Genomic DNA, 14,068 nt, shown 5'->3' with positions numbered 1-14,068 from the left:
ACTACAAATTATTTTCGTTTTGAAGTTGTTTTTCTTAAATTTGTGTGGGAAATATAAGGTTCTTGGTTATTTTACTGTCACATCGCCGATTTTCATTTGTTGTGTGTCTGGTAATAACATTCTTGGTATTCTTTTGTTTCCTGGTGGGTTCACTGAAGTTCGTGTATATGGCTTTGTCCAGTGGCGGCGATTAGGGTGCAGAACCCCCCGACCACTTTTTGCCACTTTTTCTACCCCAGTATGCTAAACCTTATCTACCAAGGAAAATAAACTGTCCTTGTCCATCCTTTTTTGGAATCCAATCGCCGCCACTGGCTTTGTCCGTGGATTTTTGTAATCGTCGTAGGTTGTGTTGTACCTTGAGCAATCGAATCGTGACGAATGTATAGCTTGAGGTGAGAAAAATGGTTTTATTCCAAGAACGAAAATTTGCAATGAACATAGATGCGATATGAACGTGGAACTGAGACGAGGGCCTGTTGGCGTTTTCCGCCGCCAAAAACGTTACGTTATGTTACGTTTGGTTACGTTAGGTTAGGTTAAGTTTTCGTACTTGACGTTAGCTTTAGGTTTGGTTAGGCTACATTTCCTTTACTTTCACAGAATTTGTGAAGTGCTTCATAAAGAAACAAGGAGGGGTATTCTGCGCGTAAATTAAGGACATTTAGTTTGATTTATAATGGTTGATATATTGATTGATTTGCTTTATTTTAGTTCGCTCTTTTGGCTAATTTGCAAAGATGGGGATGAGTGATGATACGATTAAATTACTGAATGGACACACACAAACATCCATGCCAGGCAGGGATTCTAACCCGGGACCCTGATTTATAATAGAGGTGCCCGAAACTGAATACTAGTACGTTTTATCCCCATCTCATTGTTTCCTCACTATTATTGCTGCATATCCTGAATCCTTCATTCATCCACTTTCCCACAGATATTATACATATTTCTAGAGTCTGTTGGAAAATCCTTACCAATGATTAGTCGCTAGTGCAGGAGTTTTTGAGGGAACTCTTGAGATAAATAGAGGAATGTAGGACACAGTTGTACTTCTTGCTTTTTGCCAAGTTACTATATTTCCCGAAACTGACAGATACGAGTGTGGTAGAACCTAAGCAGAAGTGTGTCGAAATTAGTCATGTGAAACGGAAATGTGCGGTGCATGTCATCTTATCCTTACAGTTAGGCAACCAAAACGACGAATATATCTGACGTGCTGCATGCATTCAAGGATATTCGATGCGATGATTATAGTTAAATTGTCTACTAAGTCTTTATGAAGCATATGCCCACAACATCCTCTACTGTTAAGCTTTACGTGTATTCAACACTCATATACTGCACAATAACTGCTGAAATGAAACTTAAAACTTTTCTCGGTTATAATCATTAATTTATTATCCTTACAAGATATGCAATTCTGCCAAATTGTGATTTTTTTAGTCAGAGTTAAGATATGATTCCAGGATCACCTTTCTCGTGTCTGTACAGGAGCGGGAAACAGAGTTGTAAACATTATTCAAATACGAGGGTTAGAGCAAAAGTTATGGCAACTATTTTGTTCCATGATAATGCGGGTCAGGCAAGAAATTTTAAAATATGCAATTGGAAGGCCACGATATATGCTAACGTTTAATGTATGAATTTTGAACAGCATAGAGATCTGTATCACGATAGAGAAAAAGACAAAATACGCGGAGTTACAGGTCGTCATGAACGTTGAATGTCGACAGTTTCTTCTCTTCCACGCCCGAATGCTGCTGCCCACCTCGCAACAGTTTGGTATGGTAGAGCATCATTTCCTACAGCTTCCACAAGCTCAGTGTGACATTCTCTCGCATTCCTTCCACGGAGAACTGCTATTTTCACATAAGAACGCTGTTTAACATCCTGCACGACTGTTAAACAAGCACTGACTTCCCACTTCCCTCAGTTCAATGTCTTGGCAGCCACTGCCATCTAGTAGCGTCGCCCGCATTATCGTGGAAACATATGGTTGCCATTTACTTTTGCTGCAGCCCTCGTACATACTGAAATTCCTACAATTTGTACCCTTTTCTGATGGACATATTGCACGAAGGAAGAATTTTGGTTGGACAACAGTGTGGACACATTCTGTGGCAGTGTAGGTACCATCTGTTGGGACGTAGGAGACAGAATAGTACAGAACCAGTGCTATCAATTTGTTTTTTCGAACGTGTTTTTAAAGTTGATTAAATTTTCACAGCAACCCTTTTCTTCAACGTTGTGCAACAAGTACCTAAAGTCGAGACAGAATTACTTATTTACGAGTTCAATCTCGTCTTCTAAATAAGTTAACGCCAAATCAATTTGTTCATGGATGTTGGGAATCTGTCATATTCAGTTGAGGCAAATGTAGTCTGAGCTCTCTGGACAGCCAGAAACTCGCTCCTCGCCAATTACATGCAGATCGACTCTTAATATTGACAATTACGTGGCCTTTCATATTAAATCCAGCAAAAAAGATGTTGAAACATATTGAAAACCAGAAAACCAACTTTGCTCTCGGAATTTCTAAATGCGTCATTGCGACATGGGTCTCCTGCAAATTAGTGCTGACAGGTGATGTCACCACTTTCTCCGAGAAGATTGATGACTTGTCCGAGACAGGCGGAATTCCACAAAGGTGGGCGAGGTCCTATATGTCACTGGTGGTGATAGGGACTAAGCGGGCTGATGCCTTCCTCTGTCACTTCCTGTAGAGCACGCGGTTCGGTGAAATGGTCATTATGTAAGCTAATGAGGCACCAGTGAGCTGGTCTCCTTGATGTAGTGATTAGCGCAGCAAGTGAAATAAAGGTGTTATCGGGATAGAGTCCCGGCTAGACAAATATGTTCTATTGAGGCTATCTGCTTGTCAGTTTCATTAACTAGTACACTGCCTGATTTTGATTTGACTTTTGTTATTTATCGCCGCTTTTCTACAACTTTTGGCGATGACGGTGACTGATGATATTATGAAATCGATGAAGGGACACAAGAACACCTATGCCCAGGGCGGGATTCAAACCCGTGTCCCCTGGCGCCGTAGCGCGCTGTGCTAACCACTTCGCCTAATTAGTACATTGTCATCTTAGCAAGTAATGTAAAAGTCGTCAATTAAAAATACAATGCAGCAATGGCCATGAGCAATTATTGCATAAAAATTAAAAACTGTTGAAATGTATCTTAAGTGCATTTAACAACATCCTCACGTGGTTCTAATACACTGTCATTTGTACCTTACAAGTGATATAATGGTACAGTTCCCGCCAATGGGTTGCCTGCCGTCCGTTGGAAGACCCTGCAGCCATCGCATGAGTGTTTCTACTCAGTATTCTGTTACTTATTTCCAAGAATCTTCCAATTGTGTTCATGATGCTACATCAACAAAAAAGTCTTAAGTAACTGCTGGGGTTCGAACCAAGGACCGTTTGCACAAAGCGACAGCGTTAAACAATCGGCTTCCTGGGAGTTATCAGAGAGATTTCAGACCGAAGCGACACGCGACAGGCAACAAGCGACAACGAAGATTCACAAGCGGCACAAGCCTCTTCAGTCCATAAGCATGCATTCACCGCGCATGCGCGAACAACACACCGAGGTGACGCGATACTCGAAATTGAGAAAACGAGCGACACGTGCAGCTTATCGTGTCGCCTCGGTTCGAAAAGTTGCATTGATTGCTGAGGGTTCGCTTCCAAGACTCGCTTGTCGCTTCGGTACGAGGGCTCCCCTATACTCGTTTTCATCTGCTGTTTATATCTTAATTATTTCGCTAGATACGATCTGTAAAAAAAATATGATGAATAATTATGTATAGACTTCCATGTATTCCTTATAGACAAACATCTTCAAGTTACGGCTAATCAAATGGAACTTTTCCTAACACAAACCAAATCTTGAATCTGTCACGTTCCCGTTCATGTGTTTTCCTACACCATCGTAAGTTTCCCATAAGCGTAATTCTAAGTTTTCTCCCCATCCTAGAACCCTCAAATGTTCTAGCACTATAGAGCAGAGACATGAGCGTCAGGATGTAAGTGAGGAAAGCAACATTCCCTTTGGAAAAAGGAAAGTCAGTTTTAAATTAATTATTTCACACATAGAATTTGTAACAGCTGCCGTAGCATTTTTGTGTTATTTTAAGAGACTAAAAGTAGAGGTCGCCGTAGCAATATTTTTAGCGGAAATACATTCATTGCCACCAATGAAATAGTCTGAAAGACGTTCTAAATAGAAAATAAGATTGAAATCAACAAACAATATTCCATGAATTACTAACCTTTATATCTAATGTTAAACCCAAACAAAAATTTCAATAATATAACATTTAATTTATGTTTTTGCTTCTCTTCTACATAATACAGGGAGTCCATAAAGTCCTGCAAGAAACTGAAACTCTATAACTTTTTAGCTGTTGCGTTTAACAATACACATTTTTTGGGCGAGAAGGGTGGAAGTTTAAAGTTTTGTTCTGGCCACACTGCTCAGTGACGCTTGCACTGGTAATCACGTGATCATGTGACTTAAGATGGCGTCCATCCAGGAAAAGGCACTGTGTGTTCTGTGGTTTGCAGAGTTAAAATCTTGTGTTTCAGTGCAGAGAAAGTTCCAGACAACATATGGGAAACCACCCCCAGCAAATTCTAATAAAAAGAGATGGTATGAAAAGTTCAAGGCAACGGGAAGTGCGTCAGATTTGCCATGCAGTGGAAGGCCAGGATCGAGTGACGATGTGATTCCAGTCAGTGCAGGACAGCGTGCATCGGAGTCCAATGAAATCGCTGAAACAAAGATCACTGGAACTGGGAATACCGAAGTCAACATTACACAAGATCGTATGCAAGAAGGTGAAGGCCCGGCCCTAAAAGTTCGGCAGTTTCTTAACGAACAAATTCAAGGTAGATGGATTGGCCGAAGAGGGCCCACACCTTGGCCTGCAAGATCACCAGACTTGACACCTTGCGATTATTGGTTGTGGGGACATGTAAAGACAGAGGTGTATTCACAGAAACCAGCTAATCTGGATGACCTAAAAGAAAAAAATAAGAGATGTGATTCTGAATATCCCAGGAGAGCACCGTCAGCACGCAATTCTCGGTTTCACAAAAAGACTGCAACAGTGTTTGGACGTGAATGGTGCACAATTGGAGGTTTGGCGATGAACCTAACAAGCAGGAAATAAACTTTGAACCTTGCTGTAAGTACACACAAAATATTGTGTTAATAAACTTAATAGTTTTCAAGTTATAGAGTTTTAGTTTTTTGCAGGACTTTATGGACTCCCTGTACATATCCTAATGTAGGCAAATTATAATATGTCTCATCTGGTTAAGGGAATGTAGTTACTTAACTATTAGCCTATATACGAGACAACTCAATAATATAAATAATTTTAACCATTTAGTATAATTTGCTTTAACATTTATTATATATCTCCTAATTATATAAATATGTATATTATTTTTAATACATCACCCTCCACATATTTCTTTTTTTAAATTTATTCCTTTTCTCATACTACATCAATAATTCGATTTTGAACCTCTGATTCCACAACATGAGGGTAATAATAACGGCAAAGTATCCTAATTACATGTCTTATCACGAAATTTGAAGACACATAGTCGCATTATAATCAAATCTAATTATATATACAGGTTCAGCTTTAAATCTATAAACTCCGAATTCAAATTCATTTCCTGGTAATTAATACTTCCTCACCAACCTATCTTGCATCTTGAATTAAATAAGCTGTAAAATTGGATTTATCTTTTTTCTCTATTACTATCACACCATCCAAATAATAATAATAATAAAAGATGGAAATTACTATGTAAACCAAACCTGTTCTGGAAACACTATTATTGCATTTAAATAATTTTGAAACAATAAAGTGTAAACACACAAAATAAACGGGGAAACAGTCATTCAATGAAACTGACGTCCTGGTTTATTTAACCAGGCGGGCTTTCTTTAGGGGTTCTCCCTTTTCTTATATTAGTCTAAAGGACGTCAGCAAGGAAAGTTTATTTTTTCCTTTGTGTTAACAAAAACAAAAGTAAGAAAAGTAAGCACTTTTCCGCGGCGAATCGCGAAATTTTCCCTTGAGGCAAAATACAATATGTGAACGTGGAAAGAAGAGCTGTCGGTTGTAACCATTTATCAACAGCATTTTCAACATGAAGCAATTAAGAGCGACCCGGAGAACAGCCAATTAAAAGACACGTTTAAAAGGTTACCAAGACAAGACGTCCACAATTAGGAAATAAGAACCGCCTGCCGAAAGATAATAATAAAAAAAATAGTTGTTCTTGATCCACGCGTAGTGTTTGTTCCCATGTGGAATTTACTTTTTGTCCTCCCTCCAGAGTAGCAACTTTTTTTCTTCAGTCAATTGAGCCACGGTGATCTGCGAATGACACACGCACAAAGAGAATTAAAAGTAGTTAAATCGCATCGAAAATTGGGTTAGAAATCAAGTTGTGGGTCACGCTATGTACATGGTGTAACAAATTATCCGAGTAGTTAGTGCAGTTTCAATCATGTGATGCTGTAACACAGACTATGCAATTTTTGAGCGAAACTGTTGAATTGCCAAGGTATGCTATCCAGAAGACACGAGGCGAGACTTAACAGTGTCTCGTCTTGTGTGCTAAGAGGCCTGTCTCGCTCTTGTCTCGGTCTCGAAGGGCAAGTCTCGAGGTTCGAAATACATAGGCAAAATTTCGACCTGCTAGTGTTGCCAGCTACGGAGATATGTCCCAACGGTGGTACTTTTTCACTCAACCCATAAAATTGCCAGTTATAAATCCATCAAATGCTGCACATGACCAATATTGGTCGTAAATGACAGACTGACATGGCATCAGTCATCACACGTCTAATTATGACTCTCCGATAATTCCTATAGATATTTTTCTCACTCAAAAGTGCACTTCTGGAAAAAATTTAACTCTGCCTCCCGCCAGATATTAATTTATTTAATTTCCTGTATGGAGTAAACCGATAATGTTAAGCATTGAAAAGTATCTCAATGGATGAGGCTTTATAATGCAGGAAACCCGGTGTAAATATCTCTTACGGTTTTCATTATATAAATTTTCAAAGTTTGGGTTGCACTACTTTTGAAACACACTGTACACTACACTGCACTATAAAACGACTGTAAGAACCTTTGCGGTTTACAGAGGCCAATAAGGCGAACAACTTTTCGTAATAACATTATTTGTTTGACGCCTCGTTTCGACGCTACGAACGCTCGAAATATTTTTATTTTGAATGTATGCAACCACGCCGCACAGGGTCACAGTTACTGGTAATGAATTACTTTTGGAACGTCAAACATAACGTACGGCATATCTAAAAGCATTTGGGTAGATATACTCTTGATATATCTGAATAAGTTGCATAGTGGCGAAGTGATTGCACTGTCACCTTGCAACCAAGAAGTTCAGGTGATGGATCTCTGGCGGAAGCACAATGCGTGCCCAAAGCGGGTTAATGGGGGTAAAAACCCAACTCTTTGGCCCAGTGTTCATTAAAAACTACTACTAATAAAATGTAGGTAACCAACCCTTTTCGAAAATCGTGGGTACGACACTGTAGGTCCAGTTCCGATTAGGCTATCTGGGCATCACATGGACTAAAACAAACTCTGGAGACAACGTTTTGAAATCATAGTCTCCTACAGCAAGTCTCGATTCGACCCAGGATTGCCTAATTGTCAATGTCGTCTCTACAGGTCTGGTCTCATTACGGTATTAATTTTTAAAACACCATCTCCGTCTCAGTGGTGAATCTACACTATATCCCGGTAATCTCTGGAGCAAGGCTGCGCCTAGGGGTAGAGATGGGGAGAAGGTGAATGGGCGGAGCAGAAGCATGCTGCTAACGGTAGTCGTTTTCCCCTCCCCGCAATCCCGTTCCCTTGCACGCGTTCACTGGCCGAGCCATCTCGCGCCACTCTTTGCCAAGAGACTTGTTTTCGTTCGCTAGCTCCAAAGATTCCCGGTACAGAGTATAGAAATATACGTTCGTCATTTAAACTCTCCAATCATGGCCGTAACGTTATTCTTAATTATAGAATCTCTGCTTTACGAATTTCGAGTAATCGTAAACAGAGAAACCTGAAGAAAACACACAAAATAAACGCATACGAACTGTTTTCAATTATGCTGTGCCGCTGCAGCTTTAACACGTCAATTATTTCAAGAATTAAAAAGAAGATACAATGTAGCGTCCGTGGAATTAGTTAAAGATATCATTTCAACATTTGGTGTGGTAACTGAAAAACGATGGTAAGCTTAAAGCTTATTGCCCACTGAGACGCCAGAAACGCGCCATCCCGAATCTTCGAGTGCCTTTGCCTCTTTGAGGGTAGTCCGCCAATGTAACTTACTGCGCCGCCACGCTCCGAACCACGCCGCCGCGCGCGCAACAGCGGGGTCGAGCATGACGCATGCCGGAGTTAAACGAGGAGACGCGGAATTACACGAGAGGGCGTTCGGAGACGCGGCCAACGGAAAATTTTCCGCCCTAGAAACCTGCAGACTTGTGGCACGGAAATTCCGCGTTTGGGTGTAATGGGCGTTACACTATTTGATTTCAATAGAACCAGACAACAGAATTTCTGTTGCCGCGTTTCTCAGCGTCTCAGTGGGCGATAAGCTTTAGTCATGGTGACCGGACAGTGTTTGAACTGAAAAAGATCAAATGACCCATTTCTGTGAAAAACAGATATTAGAATCAAACCAATAATGAGAATGGAAAACATAACACTTAGTAACACATAATCTATCAAAATTTCTACAGATAATTTAATCCCAACCTCAGAATAACACATAATCAATCACAGTTTGCACTGAGCCTTATTCTAGCATTGCTAGAAAAGGTGTTTCGTGCAGCGGTGCATCGCTGGGAGTTTTGTGTGGACGTGCAGGGTGGTCATTTGGAATAAGGCTCAGTGCTACCTGTTATGGATTTTGTGTTACTCTCAGGTTGGGTTTAAATTATCTGTAGAAGTTTTGATAGATTATATGTTACTAAGTGTTTTCCATTGGTTTGATTCTAATATGTGTTTTTCACAGAAATTGGTCGAAACTTTATAATCACCCTGTATTTGCAGTGTCACGGTTTGTCTTGGATTGTAAGCTAGTTCTGATATAAATAATCCTCCAAGCGCGGTCTCAACTCTCTGAGAATTACTACAAATTAGCTGGGTAAACTCAGATCTTCAGGATTAACCTGGAACTATAAGTTTCCCTAAAGCACCCTTGTCTACCCAGCAGTTTCGAGTTTAGACGACATTAAATTATTGCCTTGTTCCAGCGAGTTCCCCGAGGCCAATTCCCCAATCCGAGAGAAGCAGCCTCTTCAGGCGATGGCTACATAATTTCTACGGCGGCGAAGCGGGGCGTTGTCGAATATCCGTTACAGCACAAGACAGCCAAGGCGATGAAGACAACAGCTACCTTTATCGCTGGTTTCTTATTACTCCTGTTATTGCTACAAGATACCATTTGGTTCTGGAAAACTACTTGTTAACATCGCCCAGTAATGGAAAGCTGGAAAGTTCGTATTTCAACACTTTGTCAGAGATTTCCTCTTGTGCTACGTGCCCCAGGTGAGGAATATCCAAAAATGACTGCTTGGTTTGAAGGGTCACGTACGGAACACCGGGAGTGGATACGTCAACCGATGCTCCGGTTCTAATTATATAAGAACACGCGAGGCTGCAGGATCGGAACACGCCTACGTCGGCGAAATGAGAACTCTCAGAGCTTGAGGATGACGTACGTGTCAACCGCTCTACGCTAGGCTGCATTAGGTAAGCGCGATCTGTCACGTTGATGGTGCGGAAGACATTTCGTCTGCTGGAGGACACTTATTAACTTGTATGCTACGGTTTCGTCGTGCAATGGACCATAAAGATTTATGGCTCATTCGTTTTGCCAGTCGACGGCAAACACATTCATTCTGTTTTCCACAACGTGAAGTTCAAGAATTTTAACTAAAAGCACCAATAAGCAGCGGACAGTACATTTACAAAAGAGTCAAATTAAAACCTAAATTTGTTTTTGTTTCTTATCTAGTAGATTTCTGTATGTAGGGCTGTACAAGTTTGTTGCATTTTAGCACAGATCTACGTATATTTTCAACTTTGAGTTAGTGCCTGTGTACCTCCAGAAGAATAAGTCTTTGGGGGGCCCACGTGCAGTCACTTGTGAGCCACTGCGAAGGCCTTTCCACCCATCTGCCTGTGAACTGAGGCCATTGTCGAACTTCCTCCTTCATTGATAAACTTGCTGGTGTGGTAAGCATGCACACAGATATTGAATTTTCATTTTCCGAGAAATTCCCGTACGTTTTAGGCTGGCAGGGGGCAAGAAACCACTCCTTTTCAGGTGTGTGTAGGAGGCGCCATCTTTAAAATAACAAAAATGGCGTTCGGAAGCTCGCTTGATTGCAGCCTTGAGGTCGTTTTGTAAATAATAGTTAATATTTCATGTAAATTTGAGCTGATACAGTCTCTCCTACTATTTTTATTGCACTTGTAAGGCTTACTACTCTAACACTTTTGACACCATAATTTTCATTTTCTTTTTTTCCTGTTTCCAGTATTTCCATGTCATAGACCATCACTAAACACACCTTTTGTTGCCTTCAAACATCAACAGCGTTGCCACTGTACCTCATATTTTTTAAAAAACACCCATTTGGACCGGTACGCCTTTACGAGGCATTTCAGGATTGGCTATACGCAAAAACGATCGGTTTTCTTCTCTAAACTATAGATGGCGAAATAGTCCACCTACCCAAGGTGGAAATTGACGTCCAAATTTCCGTACGAATGTTTGACATGCAATTTTCCATGCTTTGTGGAAAAATAAATTTACACTTTCACTTACATTTGGCAACACTGCATGAACAACACTGCACCCCGTTTGTTAATTCTATGTTTAAAAATATCTACTTGGACAGGGCTAACATTTGGTGTATGACTTATGTATGTACAGGTTTCGGTTACAAAGTAACGCCACTCTTAATTCCCAGTTGCGCCGTTCGTGGGACACCCTGTAGCATAGGTAGGTCAGTTGTAGAATGGTGTCCTCCTTTAATCCACAAGACTGCAAACTTCTCGGCAGGGGAATCTGTGATGACCGAACCATTAATGGATACGAATGATTCTAAATTGTATTTTTTACATAGTCAAGAAATTGTATGCTGTATGCTTTCTATCCCATTTTATTTGAGATCCCCGTTAATTTTCATACTGGTCGCCCCTTTCGAATCAGACAGCATCAGGAAATCGAACGACTTTCGTTCCGAAACCGATCTTTATTTATACCGTAAAACCTCGTTAATCCGGAACCCGATAAGCCGGACTTCGCTTAATCCGGACAGGCAAAAGGCAACGACAACAAAAAAGCAGAATGCAAGGTTCTTCCTAAAGAACTTCCCTAAAGAAAAGGCAGTCAACCACTGATGAAATTCTGTTTGGCCTGTGCTGTATAGTTTATTTAGGCCTATGCCCTTTAAATACACCATAATGAACGTGTTTTGTTGCTGGTTTTAATGCTCTTTCTGACTGTTCTTTTAGGTTATTTCAGTTAATCCAGACTTTCGTTAAACCGATCAACTTATCCCCTCCATTAGTCCGGATTAACAAGATTTTACTGTATTTCCAATCTTAAAATTAATGAAGAGAATTTGCAAGTGTGGATGAACTTTTCAGGTTAGTAAGTTTCGTCGTTCAAACAACAAGATGAGACAGTATCGATCTCATCTCATAAGACACACATTTTCTGCCGAGTGTACAGAACATTTACCGCAGTAACATCCCACCAGATTTACCGCTTGTTAGTTGCCTAATGCGGAGATGGCATTCCGGCATTGATTGTCATGAAAAGATCCGCATCACATCATCGTTTGCATGTTGCGCGTATACGTCGGGGAGCGATGTTTTCACACGCCGATGCCTCATCCCATACACTCCGCCTTGGCAGTGAGGAATGGCCTCCATAAAAGCGATTACTGCAGGGTGTGTCAATCAAATTTACATGCGGGTAAGTGCTGCGAAGAATAGCGTGTAGATGCGAAATCGCACAACAGCTCTTGCAAATTGTTGCCTCAGGTCCGTTGCTGAATTGTCAAGGACTTTTTTCCTGGAATAAAGTTAAACAAAATAAATCTTCTACGTGGACATGGGCTCAGGAAGCGGGGTACTAAACCGACCGTCTTACAAATGAGAAGCTGACATATGTAATTTAGTTGTTATTGTACTATTCCTGTCAACAGTTGCAGTGGTTATCACAACGCGATGTCAGAGGTCTTCTCATGGGTTTGTCTGTGCTGTTGAAAATTGAAGAGTAAACATTTGTAATTGGAAAGCAAGAAAAATTAGGATAACATATGAAAATAGATTTCTAAAACTAAAATAAAGTCGGTGTGGGGTCTGACTAGCAAACGAGAACAATGAGCGGGTGATTTCACTTGCTAATTTTTCCAGTACGGCTCCAGCCTCTAGTAAATGGGTACCGGAGGAGCGGAAAGAAGGTGGAAAGAGAGTGGTGCTGATAACATCACCACCACCGAAATTGTGAGGCCCCACCATAACCCCACCCCTTTCCGCCACCTTTGCTCTTCGGGATACCTTCACGGGATGTTGCCGTGTGCATGGGGTAGTTTCACCTTTTTGGCCTTACAAATTCTGTAACACCTGGCAAAAAGACAGCATGTTAAACAAATCTTACTGAAAAGAGAAGGTCCCGTGATGGTATCTGAAAGCTTCTTGGGAATGATGAAGGGGAGGGGTTAAGCTGGGTATAGATATCAGATCCCAAGAGTTGATTGATTGAATTTGTAACCTTTGGTGCGTCAGCACTTATGCTATTTTGCACCCGTCACATATTTTGCGCCCCTTACCATAATTAAAATATAACTAATATAACATGATTGTAATGTCGGAGGATAAAATATTCTTACTTGGGTTAAAAGCTGAGGCTGCAAAGGGCACTCAGCACACATAAGGACAAAACACCAACACACAGTCCTACAGAGAATTATACTGGCTTTAGGTGCAGACGCCAAGGCCTCGTTAGTCTGCAAAATGCAGTTCAGGGTGTACTAAGTGGAAGTGAGATTGACAATTGGGTGTACTACGTTAAAGGGTCTCCCCTTACACCTCAGATCGCAAGAGTGTGCAGTGCTGAACAGATTTGTTGCAGTTGCACTATACCGAACTATGAACTATTATATAAGTTGATAAGATGTTACTCCACGGTACCGTACGGTTACATACTGATTTTCTCTTCTTCAATGTAACAATGTTGGTAATTATAGGTCACAGCTCGCAAAATCTTTAATTTGCACCTAACAGAATGAATCAAGTCGCCATGTAATCAAGGATTACCGTTGGTTTCCCAATGTAGACACGTTGCACACTGGTTCTAATTCCACTTTAAACTGTATGTCCATTTCAGACCAGTTTATATCTAAGTATATAGTGAACTTTCAAAATCTTTGACTTTAGTTCACCCATCAAACGTATACTTTACTTGTACAATCCTGGTTTCAGTGCAAATACTGTAAATTGGTCATGAACATAAACTCCCTGACAGATGCAAAAGATGCTGCCGTTCAAAGAATCTCTCTTTCGTAGCTAAACGCAAAACCTTTATTGTGCCTATGTTATATCCTTATCCAAGAGAATTCAAACCACCTGAACATATTATATAACATTCTAGTATATTCCATGATCTGAGCTTTCCAAATACTTCATAAGAAAATAAAATATTGTTCAAAATGAGTGCAAAATGATTAAATCAGGACTGTTCTGGAATTGTACATGAAATAAAAACATTTAATTTTTTTTTAAAAAAATCAAAATCATTTTGTGAATATAGCTTTTTGTATTGGTAGTTGAGTGGGATGCATAAGAATTACGAAGTGACGAGCTTCAAGAATTGAAACAAAACTTCAAATTATCTGTTGATGACCTTTACACTACCATTCGTAGAAATCTATTTCTTAAAAACTCACAGGATGCAAGAGAGAA

General features: G+C 40.4%; 1 long non-coding RNA gene across 2 annotated transcripts in view; it reads right to left on the bottom strand.

Annotated features, from left to right (window-relative positions):
- Positions 1 to 14,068, bottom strand: part of LOC146002562 (uncharacterized) — a 503,824-nt gene that overhangs the window by 286,063 nt on the left and 203,693 nt on the right. The window lies entirely within an intron of this gene.

This window comes from Lepisma saccharinum, chromosome 18, assembly GCF_977018435.1.
Source record: "Lepisma saccharinum chromosome 18, izLepSacc3.1, whole genome shotgun sequence".
In the NCBI taxonomy this organism is placed as follows: domain Eukaryota; kingdom Metazoa; phylum Arthropoda; class Insecta; order Zygentoma; family Lepismatidae; genus Lepisma; species Lepisma saccharinum.
This window is presented reverse-complemented; position numbering and strand designations above follow the sequence as displayed.